The sequence below is a fragment of the Giraffa tippelskirchi genome, chromosome 12 (assembly GCF_054371585.1).
Source record: "Giraffa tippelskirchi isolate mGirTip1 chromosome 12, T2T-mGirTip1v1.2.pri, whole genome shotgun sequence".
NCBI classification, from domain to species: domain Eukaryota; kingdom Metazoa; phylum Chordata; class Mammalia; order Artiodactyla; family Giraffidae; genus Giraffa; species Giraffa tippelskirchi.
Genome location: NC_137286.1, coordinates 1,464,747 through 1,483,879, shown reverse-complemented (window position 1 = coordinate 1,483,879; position 19,133 = coordinate 1,464,747). Strand labels below are relative to the sequence as shown.

The 19,133-nt window shown below is 50.7% G+C and overlaps 1 long non-coding RNA gene across 1 annotated transcript; it reads left to right on the top strand.

Annotated features, from left to right (window-relative positions):
- The first annotated feature begins 6,236 nt into the window (after nucleotides 1–6,236).
- On the top strand, nucleotides 6,237–17,677 carry LOC145529176 (uncharacterized). The gene is made up of 3 exons (XR_014070986.1): nucleotides 6,237–6,593; nucleotides 6,887–6,944; nucleotides 15,700–17,677. It is a non-coding gene; the product is annotated as an uncharacterized LOC145529176 (long non-coding RNA).
- Nucleotides 17,678–19,133: the final 1,456 nt, after the last annotated feature.

Below are 19,133 nucleotides of genomic sequence, written 5' to 3'. Positions count from 1 at the left end.
CTCTGGGAGGCTGGGTGGTCTCCGCAGCCCCCACCTTCCAGTGGCTTGCTGGGCTTGAGGCCCTGGATGGCCCACGGGTGGCCTGGCCCCGCTTTCCAGCCCCGGCTGAGAGCCGCGGACCTGACTATGACGGCAGCCTGAGACGGACCTGCTTGAGCGCGTGCCTGGGTTCTGTCTGCAGGCACCTGGCGGGACTTCGGAGCCAGCACGTGGCTTCCAGCACAGTCCTCTGGCTCTCCCAACAAGGCCCGGTGGCCCCCAGGCCCGCAGGGGTGACGGCCGGGCCTGGGCCAGCTCTCAGAGCCCTTGTTCTGTCTGCTGCAAAAGCCTGGGGCTGCCACACCCACTGCCCCGGTCCTTTCCCCCTGGCCCTCTGAGCTGGGTCACCCTTGCAGACGGGGCTGTGTGTAGAGGGCTCGGCCTGCTGGGTGCCCTCAGACCTCTGCTTCCTGGGCAGCCAGACAGCAGTGACGGAGCCTGAAAACCTGCTGTCCCCAAGAGTCATGTCCAGACTGGCAGAACCAGTAGGTCCTCCCGAGTAGGGAGCCTGAGGCCCAGAGGAGACCGGACGATTGTTCCCGGCTTCCCGGCAAGGGGGCCGCCATCAGGCCTCTGATGGGCACCACTCCCAGGCTGGAACCCTGCCCCCGGCCCACGAGCTGTGCCTTGGCCTGCCTGCCTCCCCTCAGGGCTGTCTGCCCCAGCCCCCAGGCAGGCATGGCTGCAGCCATGCACGCTGGCAGCTTTGATATCACTGCAGACCCTCCGTGAGCAAAAGAGAGAGTCGCTCAGTCATGTCCAACTCTTTCAGACCCTGTGGACTGTAGCCCACCAGGCTCCTCTGTCCATGGAATTTTCTAGGCAAGAATAGTGGAGTGGGCTGCCTTTCCCTTCTCTAGGCGATCTTCCCGACCCAGGGACTGAACCCAGGTCTGCCGCATTGCAGGCAAATCCATTACCATCTGAGCCACCAGGAAAGTCCAGGGACCCTTGAGAAATGGGGGGAGCAGCCCAAGACTGGAGATGGGCCTCTGGGATTTGGACCCTTGCTGCCCTGAGCCCATCACGGTGGTGGCCCCTGGCTTCTGGGCCACTAGGCTGACGGCATGTTCAGACCCAAGCGACCATCTTGAGTGTGTGAATGGAAGGTCTTCAGGGACCCCACTTCAGAGTAACCTCTGCGCCTCCCCGGGAAGCCTCCTTCCCCATGGTCCCCTCCTCCATCCTCTGCTTGGCCCTGCTGGCCCCTCCTTGCTCCAGGCTCCAGGCCCTTCCCTCCTGGCTGCCCCAGGGTCGGCCTTCAGGCCCCTAGGTGCTCGGATCACAGCTTCCTCCTGGCTTGGTCCACAGGGAAAGGGCCCTGAGAGACAGCAAAGGGGAAGGGCGACGCTCTCCCCAACACCACCTGGTCTCAGGTGGGCCGGGTCTCAGGTGGGCCGGGTCACAGGGGGGCCGGGTCACAGGTGGGCCGGGTCTCAGGTGGGCCGGGTCACAGGGGGGCCGGGTCTCAGGTGGGCCGGGTCACAGGGGGGCCGGGTCTCAGGTGGGCCGGGTCTCAGGTGGGCCGGGTCTCAGGGGGGCCGGGTCTCAGGGGGGCCTGGTCACAGGTGGGCCGGGTCTCAGGTGGGCCTGGTCTCAGGGGGGCCGGGTCTCAGGTGGGCCGGGTCACAGGTGGGCCGGGTCACAGGTGGGCCGGGTCTCAGGTGGGCCGGGTCACAGGTGGGCCTGGTCACAGGGGGGCCGGGTCACAGGTGGGCCGGGTCACAGGTGGGCCGGGTCACAGGTGGGCCGGGTCTCAGGTGGGCCGGGTCACAGGTGGGCCTGGTCACAGGGGGGCCGGGTCACAGGTGGGCCGGGTCTCAGGTGGGCCTGGTCACAGGTGGGCCGGGTCTCAGGTGGGCCGGGTCACAGGTGGGCCGGGTCACAGGTGGGCCGGGTCTCAGGTGGGCCGGGTCACAGGTGGGCCGGGTCTCAGGTGGGCCGGGTCACAGGTGGGCCGGGTCTCAGGTGGGCCGGGTCACAGGTGGGCCTGGTCACAGGGGGGCCAGGTCACAGGTGGGCCGGGTCTCAGGTGGGCCGGGTCACAGGTGGGCCGGGTCTCAGGTGGGCCGGGTCACAGGTGGGCCGGGTCACAGGTGGGCCGGGTCTCAGGTGGGCCGGGTCACAGGTGGGCCGGGTCTCAGGTGGGCCGGGTCTCAGGTGGGCCGGGTCACAGGGGGGCCGGGTCACAGGTGGGCCTGGTCACAGGGGGGCCGGGTCACAGGTGGGCCTGGTCACAGGGGGGCCGGGTCACAGGTGGGCCGGGTCACAGGTGGGCCGGGTCACAGGTGGGCCGGGTCTCAGGTGGGCCGGGTCTCAGGTGGGCCGGGTCACAGGGGGGCCGGGTCACAGGTGGGCCTGGTCACAGGTGGGCCGGGTCACAGGTGGGCCGGGTCACAGGTGGGCCGGGTCACAGGTGGGCCGGGTCTCAGGTGGGCCGGGTCTCAGGTGGGCCGGGTCACAGGTGGGCCGGGTCTCAGGTGGGCCGGGTCACAGGGGGGCCTGGTCACAGGTGGGCCTGGTCACAGGGGGGCCGGGTCACAGGGGGGCCTGGTCACAGGTGGGCCTGGTCACAGGGGGGCCGGGTCACAGGTGGGCCGGGTCACAGGGGGGCCGGGTCACAGGGGGGCCGGGTCTCAGGGGGGCCTGGTCTCAGGTGGGCCGGGTCACAGGGGGGCCGGGTCACAGTGGCTGCATCCCCAAGCACCTGAGGCTTCATCTGGGCAGGGGCTGAGCCGGAGGCTGGTTCTGTGACCTGGGCCAGTGCTTCCCTCCACACTGTCCTTGTCCTTCTGTGACTGGCCAAGAGAGGAAGGGTCCTCCCTAGAGATGGGGCTGGGCAGAGGCCACTAGAGGGTCCCTGGAAACACTAGCATCTGAAATCTGGGAAATTCTGCATTCTAGGTTCCTACTGTGATGCCAAGAAATGGTGTGTGGGATAAAATAATTAAAGAAAGTCACCACCCCATGAGACAGAACTAATTGAAAAGCTTGCTTATTCCTAGTAGAAGAAATAGGATTAGTCTAAAATATTTGAAAATTAACTGGAAAGAGGCTGCCAAGTACCTTTCCAAAATCGGCAGCTTTGGAATTACGTTAGGGACTTAAACTCTGGGATAATTCAACAAGACTTCCTCAGCATCTTCTAGTGGGCTGGGGGCGGGGCAGAAGAGGGTGGGGCCGGATCTCTTGGAAGATTGAAAAGATCCTGAAACCCCTCGTAGGTTCACATGGAGGGGACCGGTCTGGCCTGCCACGCCTCCTCCCGTGACCTCTGATCGGTGCCCTGACCCCACCAGAGCCCCTGGAACTGGGAGGTTAGGAGGAAAGGTGCCTGCAGCACAAAGTGTCACCCCAGATTCTAGGCGTCAGGACTGAGGCGTCACAGCAAGCGGGGGGGCTTGGTGCTACAGCAGTCCTTGCGACAGGAAGTCACAGTGCACTTGGCTGTGCAGTGACTCACCCACCGGGGAGTCTGGAGCCCATCGTGACAGCAGGTGGCACCTGCAGGACGCTTGGGGCACGGAGGCCTGTCCAGGGCTCAGCTGCATCATCTCGAGCAGTTGGCCACGCCCTGGCTTCAGCAGCGGGCGGACAGATGCTACATAATGGCTCAGCAGGCACGAGCCCCTTTAATTCCCGAAGCAGCCTTCTGAGGAAGGTGGCGCCAAGCTCTCCCCAGGGGCACGGACACTCCCCTCGCCTCCTCCCGCCCTCCTGTCAACCGCCTCCTCCAACACTGGCCAAGGACCCGGGGGTCATCCATGTGGTCCATGCAGGTCAGCCTCCTGAGGGGCCAGATACGGGTGGAGAGAGGCAAGTGGGCCTGGAGGGTCAAATGGGAAGTTCCCATTCCATAGAAGCACATCACTCTATTTAAATGAGGCTCCTTTTTCTGTTAATTGTGCATCTGATACAGCCCCACCGGCTCTCTCCAGCTACGTCCAGAGGAGGTGTCCATTCTTCCTCAGTATGCTTTTTAGTTCCGCTACTGATGCTTTCAGACTATGGTGTTGGAGAAGTCTCTTGAGAGTCCTTTGGACAGCAAGGAGATCAAACCAGTCAATCCTAAAAGAAATCAACCCTGAATATTCTTTGGAAGGACTGATGCTGAAGCTGAAGCTCCAATACCTTGGCCACCTGATGCAAAGAGCCGAATCACTGGAAAAGATCCTGATGCTGGGAAAAATTGAGGGCAGGAGGAGAAGGAGATGACAGAGGATAAGATGGTTGGATGGCATCACCGACTCAATGGGCATGAGTTTGAGCAAACTCCAGGAGATAGTGAAGGACAGGGAAGCCTGGCGTGCTGCAGTCCATGGGGTCGCAAAGAGTTGGACACAGCTGAGTGACTGAACAGCAAGTGCCACAGGAGCAGCTACTGTGAGCTGGGACTTCCCTGGGCCTGGGAGTCAGGGGACATGTAGGCAAGGCCGTGCCTGCCTGAGGTTATGCTCCAGGGTTGGGGAGAGGCCGATGACAAGCCCCTGTGAGACAGAGGAAAAGAGAGTGCAACAGGAAGGAGGGGAGGGGGCAGAGAATAGAACAGACCAGAATTTCCGGTGCTGACGAACTTAATGAAGAAAAATGGGGCTGCTTGAGATGCAGCATCTTTCTTAGGAGGTGACATTTAAACAAAGACTAAAGACAGGTCGGGCTACTTGTGAAAGTCTAGAACAGTGGGGGAGACAGCAAGTGCAAAGGCCCAGGGGTAGGAGCTGGTTTTGTTCAGAGCCCAGGAGGACCGAGGGGCAGACGCTTTGCTGGTGTGTTTGGAGATGTCTACAGGGTCAGACCTGCTGAGTCTTTGGAGCATTGAGGAAAGTGGGTTTTATTCTAGATCTGAGGAGGGACACTGGATCTCATGGGGGGGTGTCACCCTGATTGCTGAGTGGACTGAACAGAAGCTGGAGCCCCGGGGGGACACCACAGCTTTCACCCGGGGGTGGTGGCAGGGGCAGGGGTGGGGCGGTGAGCACTGCTTAGATTCTGGAGGTGCTCCTGAGCACTGGAGCCAGAGGATGTGCCCGGGGGAGTGAGTTAGCCTCCCGGACCCAGAGGGGTGGTCGGGGCCTGAACTCAGCCTGAGACACCGGCCCTGTGCTGTTGGTAGCGGCCAAGGGTGTGGACATCCTGGGCCTGGGAAGACATGAGGAGGCTGCGGCGTGGGATGGACGGCCCACACGTGCGTCCGGCGGAGACCCCTGTCCCACTGCTGTTCCGGTCCTGCGCTGGCCTCCCCTCCCCCCCCATGCACCTCAGAGTCTGCCCTCCCCCCAGGCTCCTCCCCCCCGCACGGGTGGGTGCACCCCTCCCCACCCCCAGCCCTACCCCTGCATGGGCGCTCAGTCATGTCTGACCCTCTGTGACCCCATGGACTGTAGCCCGCCAGGCTCCTCTGTCCGTGGGATTCTCCAGACAAGAACACTGGAGTGGGTTGCCGTGACCTCCTCCAGGGGATCTTCCCAATCCAGGGATCAAACCCACGTCTCTTGCTTCTCCTGCCTTGGCAGACAGGTCCCTACCACTGCAGCCACCTGGGAAGCCGCAGGCCCTGAAACCTGCCCTGGCTGTAGGGCTTTCTCACCAAGGGGCATCATCAGCCAGAGTTCTGAAGCCTCCGGGCATAGGAGCCTCAATTCTCAACCCCCTGGAGGTGAAGCTCACACCCAGAGCTTCTGCGGCATCAGCCCAGGCCTGAAATCCCCATGCCGCATGGCCTCACCATCTCCCAAGGGAGGACCTTCTTTGGAAATCCTGGTTGGGGGTCTACTCAGAACTTGGTCTAAAATGCCGCCTAAGACAGGCACTGGCCCGGATTCTCTCCACCAGCTCCAATCAGAGCGTGTGGCTGTGGGGGATGCGGAGTCCACCACCCCTGGTTCTGGACGCTGGGGCAGCTTGAGCGGACTCCCACCAGCTCCCAGACGCAGCTTTGGCGGAGAGGAACTCATTTCTGGGGTCCTGGCGAGACCCCTGGCATGGCAGGTGTGGGTGGGTTGCCAAGGTGTGAACACACAGGCCCAGTGGCACCTGCAGGGACCCCAGCCCCGCTGCCGTGGTCCAGCCCTGGCCCCCCGGCCCCACAGCCAGGCTCCTCAGCCGTCTCCCAGGCAACCGAGTCGCCCTCGAGGCCCTGGTCTCCTGGGCGGCCGTGGTCTCCCTGCACCTGTCGCCATGGCGTCCCACCCTCCACTGTCAGAGAAAAGGCTCCTGATGCGAAGAATGCTGCCGTGGTAATTAGCCCAGCCACACAGAGAAGCACCCTGTGGCCCCGTGCTGACGGGAGACGGGCCGCCCAGGATTCCGCCGTCAGCCCACATGTCACTCAGGGACACAGAAAATGGTGTGGGGACTCGGGAACTCCCCGCCTGGGTGGTTCTCCGGAGAGGATGGAGCAAAATACGTGAGCTCAGAATAGCCGGTCCAGCCTTGCCTCGCCCAGCGCTGATCTCTTCCAGCCACTAGCTTATCAATAATGATGATGTATCAATAAAAACTGACGAGAGGCCCTGACTGGGCACTCATCCTCCGGGCGGTCTCGGTGAGCGCAGGTGAGGAGGGCATGGATTCTGTCCCTGCTGATGACAGAAAGGGGCTGGGGGTCCTGAAGCGGGGAAGACTGGCTTCATCCCCACGACCATGGCCAGAGTCCACGTGCCGCCCAGGGCCACACGACCAGAGGCCAGTCCTCCTGCCGGCCGTCGCAGGATGCAGGTCCAGCTGGGGTCAGTGGATGGGCGAGCTGTGGGGTCACAGGGATGGAGGTGGGTGGGCCCCCTGGGGGGGTCGTGCCTGGTGAGTCTGAGACTCTGCACAGAGTGACTGGGACCCGGTTTCCTTCCAGGGGTCACTGTGGAACAGGAAGGGAAGATCCGGGACCCAGCAGGGGCCACTGCTGACCGGTGAGCCGGGGGGACGGAGGAGCAGCCGCCGGAAGCTGGGTCGGGAGAGAGGAGCACAGACATGCCGTCTGAGATGCTGGGACGGGGTGGGCTGCACCCAGACTCCACAGAGGCCCCACACGAGCGGGCAGGACCAGGGTGGGCGGCTCGAGGTGAGGGAGGCAGGGATGAGCACTCTAGTGTCAGGGGTGGGGGCCCACGCGGGAGGAAGGGGGCTGGGAGGGGTCGGCTGAGCGCGGGAGGAGGACCTGGGGTCACAGATGCAAAGGCTCAGCTGCTCTGTCACTTGAGGGTAAAAACCAGTGAAAAGTGAATTGTCAGTTGTGTCTGACACTGTGCGACCCTATGGACTGTAGCCCACCAGGCTCCTCTGTCCATGGGATTCTCCAGGCAAGAACACTGGAGTGGGGTGCCATTCCCTTCTCCAGGGGATCTTCCAGACGCACGGGCCAAACCCAGGTCTCCTGCATCACAGGCAGATTCTTTACCATCTCAGCCACCTGAGAAGCTGCTGCTGCCGCTGAGTCGCTTCAGTCGGGTCTGACTCTGTGCGACCCCATAGACGGCAGCCCACCAGGCTCCCCCATCCCTGGGATTCTCCAGGCAAGAACACTGGAGTGGGCTGCCATTGCCTTCTCCAATGCATGAAAGTGAAAAGTGAAAGTGAGGTCACTCAGTTGTGTCCGACTCTTCCAGACCCCGTGAACTGCAGCCCACCAGGCTCCTCTATCCATGGGATTTTCCAGGCAAGAGTACTGGAGTGGGGTGCCTGAGAAGCACTGCCCCCCAAAGGAAGTGTTAAAAACACAGGCAGCAGGAGGGTGCTAAGGGAGCAGGACTCAGCGTGGGAGGGTGTGTGGGTGGGGTGACTGAGAGCATCGGCTTCACTGAGACAGTGCAGGGATTCAGGTCACATTCAAAAGCAGTCTGATCCTGCAGTGTCCACAGAGGCTCCAAATACACGGTGATATATGGTTTGAAAAACAAAGCATCGAGGGACGTGTTTGCACAAGAACAGAGGAGTTACAATATTATCATCAAAAATAATTCAAAGGGAAAATTGCTCAGAGAGAAGGAGACCAATATATGTTACAGAGAGATAGCATACCCAGTAAAGCTGTAATGAGCTGGAGCCTCTATAAAGGTGTTCAACATCTGATATGCAGATAAAGAAAAACTCTTGATATATCAGGAAGGCTGCCAAGGCCCACTGGTGATGGGCTGTTTGTCAGCAGCAGAGCCCAGCTCTTCATGACTGATATGGGAATGACTGGGTGAATCATGTTACAATGTTGAACGCTCCTGAAGCGTGACTCAGCGAATCTACTTCTTAGCGATCACCCTTGAAAATGCCCATCGCAGAGGAAACTCCCTGGTGGTTAGGACGCTGTGCTTCCACTGCAGGGGCACAGGTTTGATCCCTGGGCAGGGAGCTAAAATCCCGCAAGCTGCGTGGTGCGGCCGCAGCAAAAATCTCCAGTGCAGTTCTCTTTCTGAGCAGTCAACTCACATTCCAGGCCGAGAGCAGCCAGAAGAGCCGGATGAAATACACAAGTAAACTGTGGAAAGGTGTCAGAGAGCCGTGGCAGCGGCGAGGGCGAGAGGGGCTGAAACCTCAGCGGGGGAGACCCTCAGAGACAAGCTGAGAGCCTCAGGGTGTTTTCCCGGGGCCTCGTCATTCCCTGCCTGGTTAGAGGCTTGGTCCAGGCTGAGCAGAGGGGAGCCTCGGTTCAGGGCCCCGGTTTCTGCTGGCGAGCTTCCATCCTCCCTGCTGGTCAGAGCCATGGTGAGTGTTTTCTGTGAAGACACTCGGTGTGCCTTCCTTTGGCTTGTTGGTGCTTAATGCCCAGCAAGTGATCAGAAGTAACCAGGTAAACCAAGGAAAACAAAAACACGACCGAAAAAGCCAGGGAGGAAAAAATGCAGTAAGAATAGAATCAGAGGTGACTGAGCTACTGGTGTTAGCAGTTGAGGATTTTAAAATAACTGGTATGTATGTTCAAGAAAATAGTGGAAATGATGGGGAAAATAGATGAGGAAAAAGAGACAACTGATCAGAGAAATAGAATCTAGTAAGAGACCTCAGTGGAAATTCTAAAAGTGGAAAATATCTGAAATCAAGCAATCGATGGATGGATTTAACAGCGTCTTAGCTACGGCAGAATTCTGGGTTGAAGAGCTGAGTGAAAGTGGACTAGAAATGTCCAGACTAAAGCAGACAGGAGTGGGGGGCGGGGGGAAGTAAAGAGACCTGAGACATTCAGTGAAACTGTAGCCCCCAAGGAGGGGGAGAAAGGGACAAAGCTACGTTTGGAGAAATAATGATCGAGAACTTTCTAAAACCACCGACAACCACCAGCCCACAGATTTAAAGAAGCTGTACAAGTCCCAAACAGTATAAACACAAGGAAACCACGCCTTCATCCGTCAAGGCAAAACCGCGGAAAATGAGAGAAAAGGAGGAAATCGGGCCTAGAAAAGCAAAGAGTTCTCATCATGAAAGAAGTTAGAAGACAGTGGGGTGACAGCTTTGCAGAGCTGAAATAAAAAGAGAACTGCAAACTAGAATTCTACATCGCCAAAAATACACTCAGAAAATGAAGACATTTTAGCCAAAGGAACACTGAGAGAACTCAAGACCACAAGGCCTGAACTAAAGAAATTCCAAAATGAGGGATTTCCCTGGGGGTCCAGTGGCCCTTCCACTGCAGGGGGCGTGGTTTCCCCCCTGATCAGGGCAACTAACATACTGCAAACCACTTGGCGCAGCCAAAAAACATAAAATGAATTCTCAGGTGAATTCTTCAGATGAAAAGAAACTCTCCCAGCAGAATTGTGGAAATATCAGGAAGAACAAAGAGCAGAAAATAGGGTAAAACTTGGGTAACTCTATGCACGCATTTGTGGCAGTGAGCCCTGGTAGGTGATGTACACGTTGAATTAAATGCAACAAAACCATAAAGCAAAAGGCAGGGGGAGCGGTGGGGTTCAAGTCTTCCAAAGGGTGAGCAGGACAGGAGACTGGCAAAACCTCAATTCACCCTGAACCATCATGAATTAGTCAAGGCTGAATGTTGACATTGCTAGGATAAGCAGCTAAAAATAGTAAAACAATGTATAACTCGTGAGTTAGAGAGGGAAAACAGGATGAGACGAATATTCCACTAATTGAAAATAAGGCAAGAGATGAGAGGAAAATGGAACATAAATCAGACAGCAAACAGGAAGCTAGGTGACAGACAATGAACGTCAAGTTCAGCAAATCACACTGTGCACAACGGGCTGAACAAGCAAGCGAAAAGTCAGCTACGTCAGACTTCATGCAAAAAATAAAACCCAAGTATACACCCCTTCAGAGAGGCACTCCTTCGATCGAAGAGCACGAAACAGCTGCAAGAAAGAGCAAAGGAAAGGAAGGATGAATTGCAAGCACAACCAGAAGGCAGCCTGCGGAGCCCTGCGAGCGTCCGACGAAGCCGACTCGAAGGCAAGACGCTTGGGGAGAGGCACACATGCTGACATGTCGGTCCTTCTGGAAGGTGGTGCAGCCCTAGAGAAGCATCAGGAACGTGAAACACAAGGAGCTGCGAAGAGCAAACGACGGGACGAGAGAAGCCCAGAATCAGAGGCGGGTTTGACCCATCTCTCTTGATGGTAGATTGGCTGGGACACAGGAGATCAGAAAGGAGCTGGCAGTGCCGAACAGCACCTTGGACAGCCCTGACCTAATGGACAGGCGGTGCGGTCCGCTGCACCCGCCTACGCCAGGCCCACGTCCAGAGGTTAGTGCACAGGAAGCCCCATAATACCGCCCTATTCCAACCCACAGAACAAACCTCAGGACGTTTCAAAGGACTGAAATCACTCAGAAGCAGATTCTCGGGCCACCACGGAAATAGGCTGGAAATAAAAACATTAAAAAAAAAAAAAAAAAAACAAGACAAAAAGGGGAAAAAATAACCAGGTAAAGAAAAGCAAAAGAAAACATGAATACAACTGGAAAATCCCAACCACTTGGATTTAGGCCAGAAAATTAGGGTTACCAAGGCAACATTTCATGCAAAGATGGGCTCAATAACTGTTCTGTTATGGACCTAACAGAAGCAGAAGATATTAAGAAGAGGCGGCAAGAATACACAGAAGAACTGTACAAAAAAGACCTTCATGACCCAGATAATCACGATGGTGTGATCACTCACCTAGAGCCAAACATCCTGGAATGTGAAGTCAAGTGGGCCTTAGGAAGCAACCCTACGAACAAAGCTAGTGGAGGTGATGGAATTCCAGTTGAGCTATTTCAAATCCTCAAAGATGATGCTGTGAAAGTGTTGCACTCAATATGTCAGCAAATTTGGAAAACTCAGCAGTGGCCACAGGACCGGAAAAGGTCAGTTTTCATTCCAATCCCAAAGAAAGGCAATGCCAAAGAATGTTCAAACTACCGCACAGTTGCATTCATCTCACATGCTAGTAAAGTAATGCTCAAAATTCTCCAAGCCAGGCTTCAGCAATACGTGAACTGTGAACTTCCAGATGTTCAAGCTGGTTTTAGAAAAGGCAGAGGAACCAGAGATCAAATTGCCAACATCAGTTGGATCATCGGAAAAGCAAGAGAGTTCCAGAAAAACATCTATTTCTGCTTTATTGACTATGCCAAAGCCTTTGACTGTGTGGATCACAATAAACTGTGGAAAATTCTGAAAGAGATGGGAGTACCAGACCACCTGACCTGCTTTTTGAGAAACCTGTATGCAGGTCAGGAAGCAACAGTTAAAACTGGACATGGAACAACAGACTGGTTCCAAATAGGAAAAGGAGTCCGTCAAGGCTGTATATCGTCACCCTGCTTATTTAACTTATATGCAGAGTACATCATGAGAAATGCTGGGGTGGAAGAAACACAAGCTGGAATCAAGATTGCTGGGAGAAATATCAATAAACTCAGATATGCGGATGACACCACCCTTATGGCAGAAAGTGAAGAAGAACTAAAGAGCCTCTTGATGAAAGTGAAAGAGGAGAGTGAAAAAGTTGGCTTAAAGCTCAACATTCAGAAAACTAAGATCATGGTATCTGGTCCCATCACTTCATGGCAGATAGATGGGCAAACAGTGGAAACAGTGGCTGACTTTATTTTTTTGGGCTCCAAAATCACTGCAGATGGAGACTGCAACCGTGAAATTAAAAGACGCTTACTCCTTGGAAGGAAAGTTATGACCAACCTAGACAGCGTATTAAAAAGCAGAGACATTACTTTGTCCACAAAGGTCCGTCTAGTCAAGGCTATGGTTTTTCCAGTAGCCATGTATAGATGTAAGAGTTGGACCATAAAGAAACCTGAGCGCTGAAGAATTGATGCTTTTGAACTGTGATGTTGGAGAAGACTCTTGAGAGTCCCTTGGACAGCAAGGAGATCAAACCAGTCCATCCTAAAGATCAGTCCTGGGTGTTCATTGGAAGGACTGATGTTGAAGCTGAAACTCCAATACTTTGGCCACCTCGTGCAAAGAGCTGACACATTGGAAAAGACCCTGATGCTGGGAAAGATTCAGGGCAGGAGAAGAAGGGGACGACAGAGGATGAGATGATTGGGTGGCACCACCGACTCAATGGACATGAGTTTGGGTGGACTCCGGAAATTGGTGATGGACAGGGAGGCCTGGCGTGCTGCAGTTTGTAGGGTCACAAAGAGTCGGACACGACTGAGTGACTGAACTGTCTGACTTCTAAATCACAGGTCTCAAAAAAACTCACAAAGGAAATGAGAGGAGTGTGAACAGATTGCTATTGGAGATGTAACATATCAATGGAGAGGAAGACAGTTAAAGCAGTGTTCAGAGGGAAATTTATAGCCAAATATGTATATATTTAAAAAGAAGGAAAGCTGAAAATCAATGATCTAAGCTTCCATCTCAAGAAGTTGGGGGAAAAAAAAAAACAAGTCTAGTGAAAGCAGAAGGAAAGAAAAATACAGATATGATAAGAAATCAATGAAACAGAGAATCTACATATACCAGAGAAAATCCATGAAGCCAAAATTTGCTTCTTTAAAAAGATAAATAAGATGAATATACCTCCAAAAAACATGATCAAGAGTGGGGAAAAGGGAGAGAAAAAAGATAGGTGATATTAGTAATAAAAAGACACTAACTAAACAAGAAGATATTATAAATAACTGATTTCACAATTTAGATTCAGTGGGCAAATCCGCCTTCCCAAACACAATTTATCAAAATTGCAGGTGATATTTAATCTGAGTAGGCTGATATTTGTTAGACAAATTGTATCCATTATTAAAACTTTTTCTCACCAAGACAACCCACATCTCAAATGGTTACATTGGTGCTTAGAAATTTAAGGGAGAAACAACAATGATCTTACACAAACCAATCTAGGGAGTAGAAAAGGGAAAAGGTGTCCAAACTCATTTTGGGGGACTAGTGTAGCCTTTCTAGCAAAACCTCACATGGACACTAGAAGAAAGAAAAATAACTACCAGTTTCTTTCATGAACATACATGGGAAACTATTGGCAAATTGGATCCAGCGACAGATAGCAATGATCACATACTGGAGTCATGTGAGGTTCATTCTAGGATGCAAAATCCACTAATATATTTAAAATTCTCACATATTAAGGAGAGACATCATGGGATCCTCTTAATATATACAGGATTTAATAAAATCCAACAATACGCATGAAAAAACTCCTAGTAATTTGGAACAGATTTGATTGATCCTGAAACTGGCGGAGTGAACATCCTGAGAGTAGCAGCGGGAGCAGAAACAGGGTCAGTATTTCCGTCCAGCGTCATCTTGCACTTTGCAACAAACGTCTTCAAGCAAGAAAAATAAATGAAAAGGTAGGAAAGAAAGAAATCAAGCAGTCATTATTTGTAGATCCCACGACCAGTACAAAGAAAAGTCAAATTAATCTAACCATGAAGTGAAAGTCACTCAGCCATGTCTGACTCTTTGCAACCTCGTGGGCCATACAGTCCATGGAATTCTCCAGGCCAGAATACTGGAAGGGGCAGCCTTTCCCTTCTCCAGGAGATCTTCCCCACCCAGGCATTGAAAACTCTTAGAATTAAGTGAATTTAGCAAGATCACCAATTTTATTTTTATATATCAACAAACAATCTTGGGAAATGAGGATTTATTTTTTTATTTTTGGCCCCTGGGTCTGCCTTGCTGTGCGCGGGCTTCTCACTGCGGTGGCTTCTCCTGCTGCGGGGTATGGGTGCTCAGGCCTCAGTAGTTGTGGTGCACAGGCTCAGCTGCCCCGCGACACGTGAAATCTTCCTGGACCGGGGATCAAACCCATGTCCCCTGCATTGGCAGGTGGATTCTTAACCACTGGACCACCCAGGAAGTCCACGTGAAAATTCAAAACCCATACTTGTTACCATAGCACTAGAAAGATCTAACACCTGTGTAAGGCCCTTGTTACTTATGTAACAAGAGATGTCTGAGACTTCTACACTGAAAACTATAAAATACTTTTAAATGAAATGAGCGAAGACCTAGACAAATGGGAAAATACTATGTCCAGAGATTGGAAGACTGGATATTGAGATTTTTATGTCAATTCTCACAGCAATGTAGAGTCAGTACAAATTCTGATTAAAGTCCAAGGGTTTTCTTTATTTCCATAAATTGAAAGGTTATAACAATCTTGAAAAAGAACAAAACTGAAGGATTTACTCTACCTAATATCATGACAATATTGTAAAGCTAAAGAAGATACTATAGCATGCATTTAGCATGAGGAATGATTAATCTACCCTTGTACCAAACTAGAGAGTCAGAAAGAGGCCTCCACCTAACAATGCCTGCAAATCTCACTGAAGAGCGAAACGGAAGCCTTTGCAATAAACGCTGCTGGATCAAGTAGTTATTTATATTTTAAAAATCTATTTTGATCCCTGCTTTGCACCATTAAAAAAAAATCAGTTCCAGATGGATGGCAGATCTAAATGTGAATGGGAAAAAAATTTTAGAGAAAAATATAGGAGCACAGAATTGTAACCCTGAAGTAAACAAATATTTCTTGGATAGAAAATACAAAACCACTAACCACTAAAAAATTGAGAAATTGAATCATATTAAAACAAAAAATTGCTGCTCATCAAAAGACACCATAAGGAATTAAGAGGCAAATCACAGAATGAGAGATGCTGATTGCAACATATATGTGACAAAGGATTGTACCCTGACTCTATTAAAGCTCCTGGAAACCATTAAGAGAAAGACAGATGGCCCAATGTGAAAGTGAACAAAAGACTTTGATTAAAGAAATTTTCACATATTGAGGTATCGGAAGTCATTCTGGCTTACACATGAGTTAACTTGAATTTTATGCTGACTAGAACAGTCTGCTTCTTGGCCTATCAAATATACATTGTACATCTGTTTTAATTATTAAAGAAAAGGGCATATTGACCAGGAGTAAAGAATGTCCTTGTTAAGGACAAAGATTAAATGCCTCCTTTTCTGAAACACCAGTGCTGGTCCCCTTGCAATGATAAGACTCCCTTCCGAGGTGCCAAGGCCACACTGACCCGCTGTGTACGTGCTGGTCTGGTTTATCTGAAACCTTGAAGGAATGTATCTCCGACTTGTGTGAAATTCTTTGTTCTGACCACACATGAAACCGTGCTGAAAACCATACTTCTCAGGGTAATCTGGGGAGCTGGCTTCAGGGCTATAGTCCTCAGTTTGCCTCAAATAAAACTCTTCTATCCCTATTATAGATTATTGATTACTTCCATCAACGTTGCTTGTCCTGCCGGCAGGATATCGGAGAAACCCCCCTGAGGTCACGTGGAGTCTGCCTTGGGCCAGCACTTGGTACCAAGCATTGGCCCCTTGCACCCCTGCCATTGCACAGCTCGCTTCAGGTGGCTTGGTGAGTTTCTCCTCACACCGGGGTCTCCTTGTATTAAGCGATGGGGCACTACTTGTATCTGAGCTTCATCTTGCGACCTGAAGTCTTGCGGGGGCGCTGGTACATTTTCTAGGTGAAGAGAACCTGCGGGGGCGGGGGTTCCCCAGGCAGAGGACCCAGCGGGACTTCTAGGCAGGAAGGCCTGGAAGGAATTTTGGAGTAACTGGGTTGGTTGACCTTATTTATTCAAAAATGTGGCTTAAAATTGCAAATATTTGTACTTTGCAATAAAACAAAATTAGGAGAAAGCTGGGGACTGTGCTTCTTAAGTCAACCAGCTCCCAGACAGGCAGTCACACACTAGAATTCTGGTTAGTTTCGACAATTGGTACGGAGCCAAAACCTCCAAGAATTTACCTAACCCTAAAAAGGGCATGATGGAACTTTTTGGCATGCCAAAGTTGATTTTGCATGCACAATTAAAGAAAGCTGGCTTGATGAACAGCTTTTCAAAATTCTGACCCCTGAGAGAACATAAGTACTCACAGGGAAAAAAGCTTGCAGTTACAACTCTTATGTCCGTGAAATGCAAGCAAAGCCCACACTGCCTGAGACTACAGCCTTGGGTCTGTAGAATAAAAGGAACTTTAAAAACTCAAGCAGAAAAGCTGTGAGATCTTTGTCTGTGTCTGTCTGGATGTATGTATGTCTCTGTGTGTATGTTATAAATGTGATATATGTCAACCTCTGGATGGTGTTATCAAAATTAATTAGTAAAAGAGCTCTACTTAATTGATTTCAAAGTAAGTCCTTACAAATCAAATATTTCTAAACGTAGCAAAAAATCAAGTCATTTAAAGTATCATGGGATCTAGGATTAGTCTTTAAAAAATGAAAGCAAGTTTAGGTTGTTGGTTTGATCGACATCTCTTTAGATTCACCAGCATTAAGTATAATACTTTTATTTGGTACCTAGTTTTCCTAAAAGTCAATACGTTTGTGTTATCTCTGTTATCATATTTGTCAACAAGAAAATTAACTTGGTGTGATGTGTGTGTGTGTGCTTAGTTGCTTCAGTCATGTCTGACTCTTTGTGACTCCGTGGACTGTGGCCCGCCAGGCTCCCTGTCCATGGGATTCTCCCAGCAACATACTGGATTGGTTTGCCGTGCCCTCCTCCAGGGCGTCCTCCTGACCCAGGGATCGAACCTGGGTCTCCTGCATTACAGGCAGATTCTTTTTCTTAAATAAATCATCTCTTTTTTTTTAACTTTAAAAATCAGTTTTTATTATATTATTTTATCAATAATTACATAGGTAAAAAGTCACCCTAGTTATAAACAATTCAAATAACAGAAAGAGCAAAAAGTGATGAAAGGTATCCTCGCTCCCTGCGTGCACAGAGGTGGACATTGCTACCTTCCCACGTGCATCCTTCCAGAAATTCACCTTAGCCTTTGTTTTCGTGTCTTTAAAGATGCTGTTGTTTTTGTTCAGTCACTCTTTGAGATCTCATGGACTGCAGCATGCCAGGCTTCCCTGTCCTTCACTATTTCCAGCAGTTTAGTCTTTTTTAAAAAAATTAATTCATTTATTTTAATTGGAGGCTATTAACTTTACAATATTGTGGTGGTTTTGCCACGACGTGAATCGGCCACGGGTGTACATGTGTCCCCATCCTGAACTCCCCTCCCTCCTCCCTCCCACCCCATCCCTCTGGGTCGTCTCAGGGCACCGGCTTTGAGGGCCCGGCTTCGTGCATCAAACTGGCTGCTCATCTGTTTCACATATGGTAATATGCGTGTTTCAACACTATTCTCTCAAATCATCCCACCCTTGCCTTCTCCCACAGAGTCCAAAAGTCTGTTCTTTACATCTGTGTCTCTTTGCCGTCTTGCATCCAGTGTTCTTGCCTGGGGAATCCCAGGGACGGGGGAGCCTGGTGGGCTGCCTTCTATGGGGTCGCACAGAGTTGGACACGACTGAAGCGACTTAGCAGCAGCATATAGGATTGTCATTACTGTCTTTCTGAGTTCCACATATATGTGTTAATATTCTGTATTGGTGTCTCTCTTTCTGACTTACTTCACTCTGTATAATAGGCTCCAGTTTCATCCATCTTATTAGAACTGACTCAAATGCATTCTTTTTTATAGCTGAGTAATATTCTATTGTGTATATGTACCACAACTTTCATATTCTTTCATCTGCCGATGGACATCTAGGTTGCTTCCATGTCCTAGCTATCGTAAACAGCTGCAGGCAGTCAGTGAGCCACCAGGCAAGCCCTTGATATCATGATATTTTCACAAATAATGAGACAGAGATAAATGGGATAAAAGTTTTTAGGTGAACTCTTTAAAAACAATTATGTCCTATGGTATGTCTACCTAAAAATAGCTTCTCTGGATTTTTGCTAACTTAAAACTTTTACAGCTTTGCTAAATTAAATAAAGTAATGGGAATTCACTGAATGTCCAGATTATTTCCAATTAAGATGAAAATGCTGAAACATTAACTGCTAAGCATGTCTAAATTTATCTGCTTTGTCTTCTTATTAAAGATATTGAACATGTCTTGTACCACACTGAGAAAAGAGATTATACTGTGAGAAAATGTTTGTTTCTAGAATTTATGAAGTATGTTCATAAGTTTGCTGATCAGGAACTGCTGGTGTGACAATCAGTTTGCTTGTTACTTGGCTTTTGCTAGAGACTAAGGTTTCTAAAGAGTTAAAATTATAACACATTTAATTAAATCTTCATGAAATAATTGGAGAAGCATTTTAGTATTCAAGGAAAATAATAAGATGTATGTTTTTAGCAAAATAAGGTTTGAAGAAGGGAAATGCATCTTGTTAAGGGAGAGGAGAATGGTACTGTCCTGAAGCGTCTCAGAGACACTAAACTGGTTATGCTGGCTTGGTGCATTGTGTTACCTGGGAAGCAAGGTCAAGCAAAAGTAACATTAAGCTTCCTTTCTGTTATGTAGGTATAAGTGTATATTATAAGTGTTCCAGAAATGATATGAAATTCCTGGAAATCTTCCACATTCTGACATAAAATGTTATCTGTCGTCAAAATTGAGGCTCCCATTAGAGACCTGAACCCGAGTATTTGGGAGATGCCCTCGCTGACTTTCGTGCCAAGGCAATGATGACAGACTGTAGAGATGATGGCACATGTAGATAAAGTCCATCCTGCTCCTACAGAACATCAGCCCCTCATTGTCAGACTTCTGCCATCCTGAGGTTCTTATAACAGTCTGCTCCTGAATCAGAGAAGTCAGACGGTAAACGAC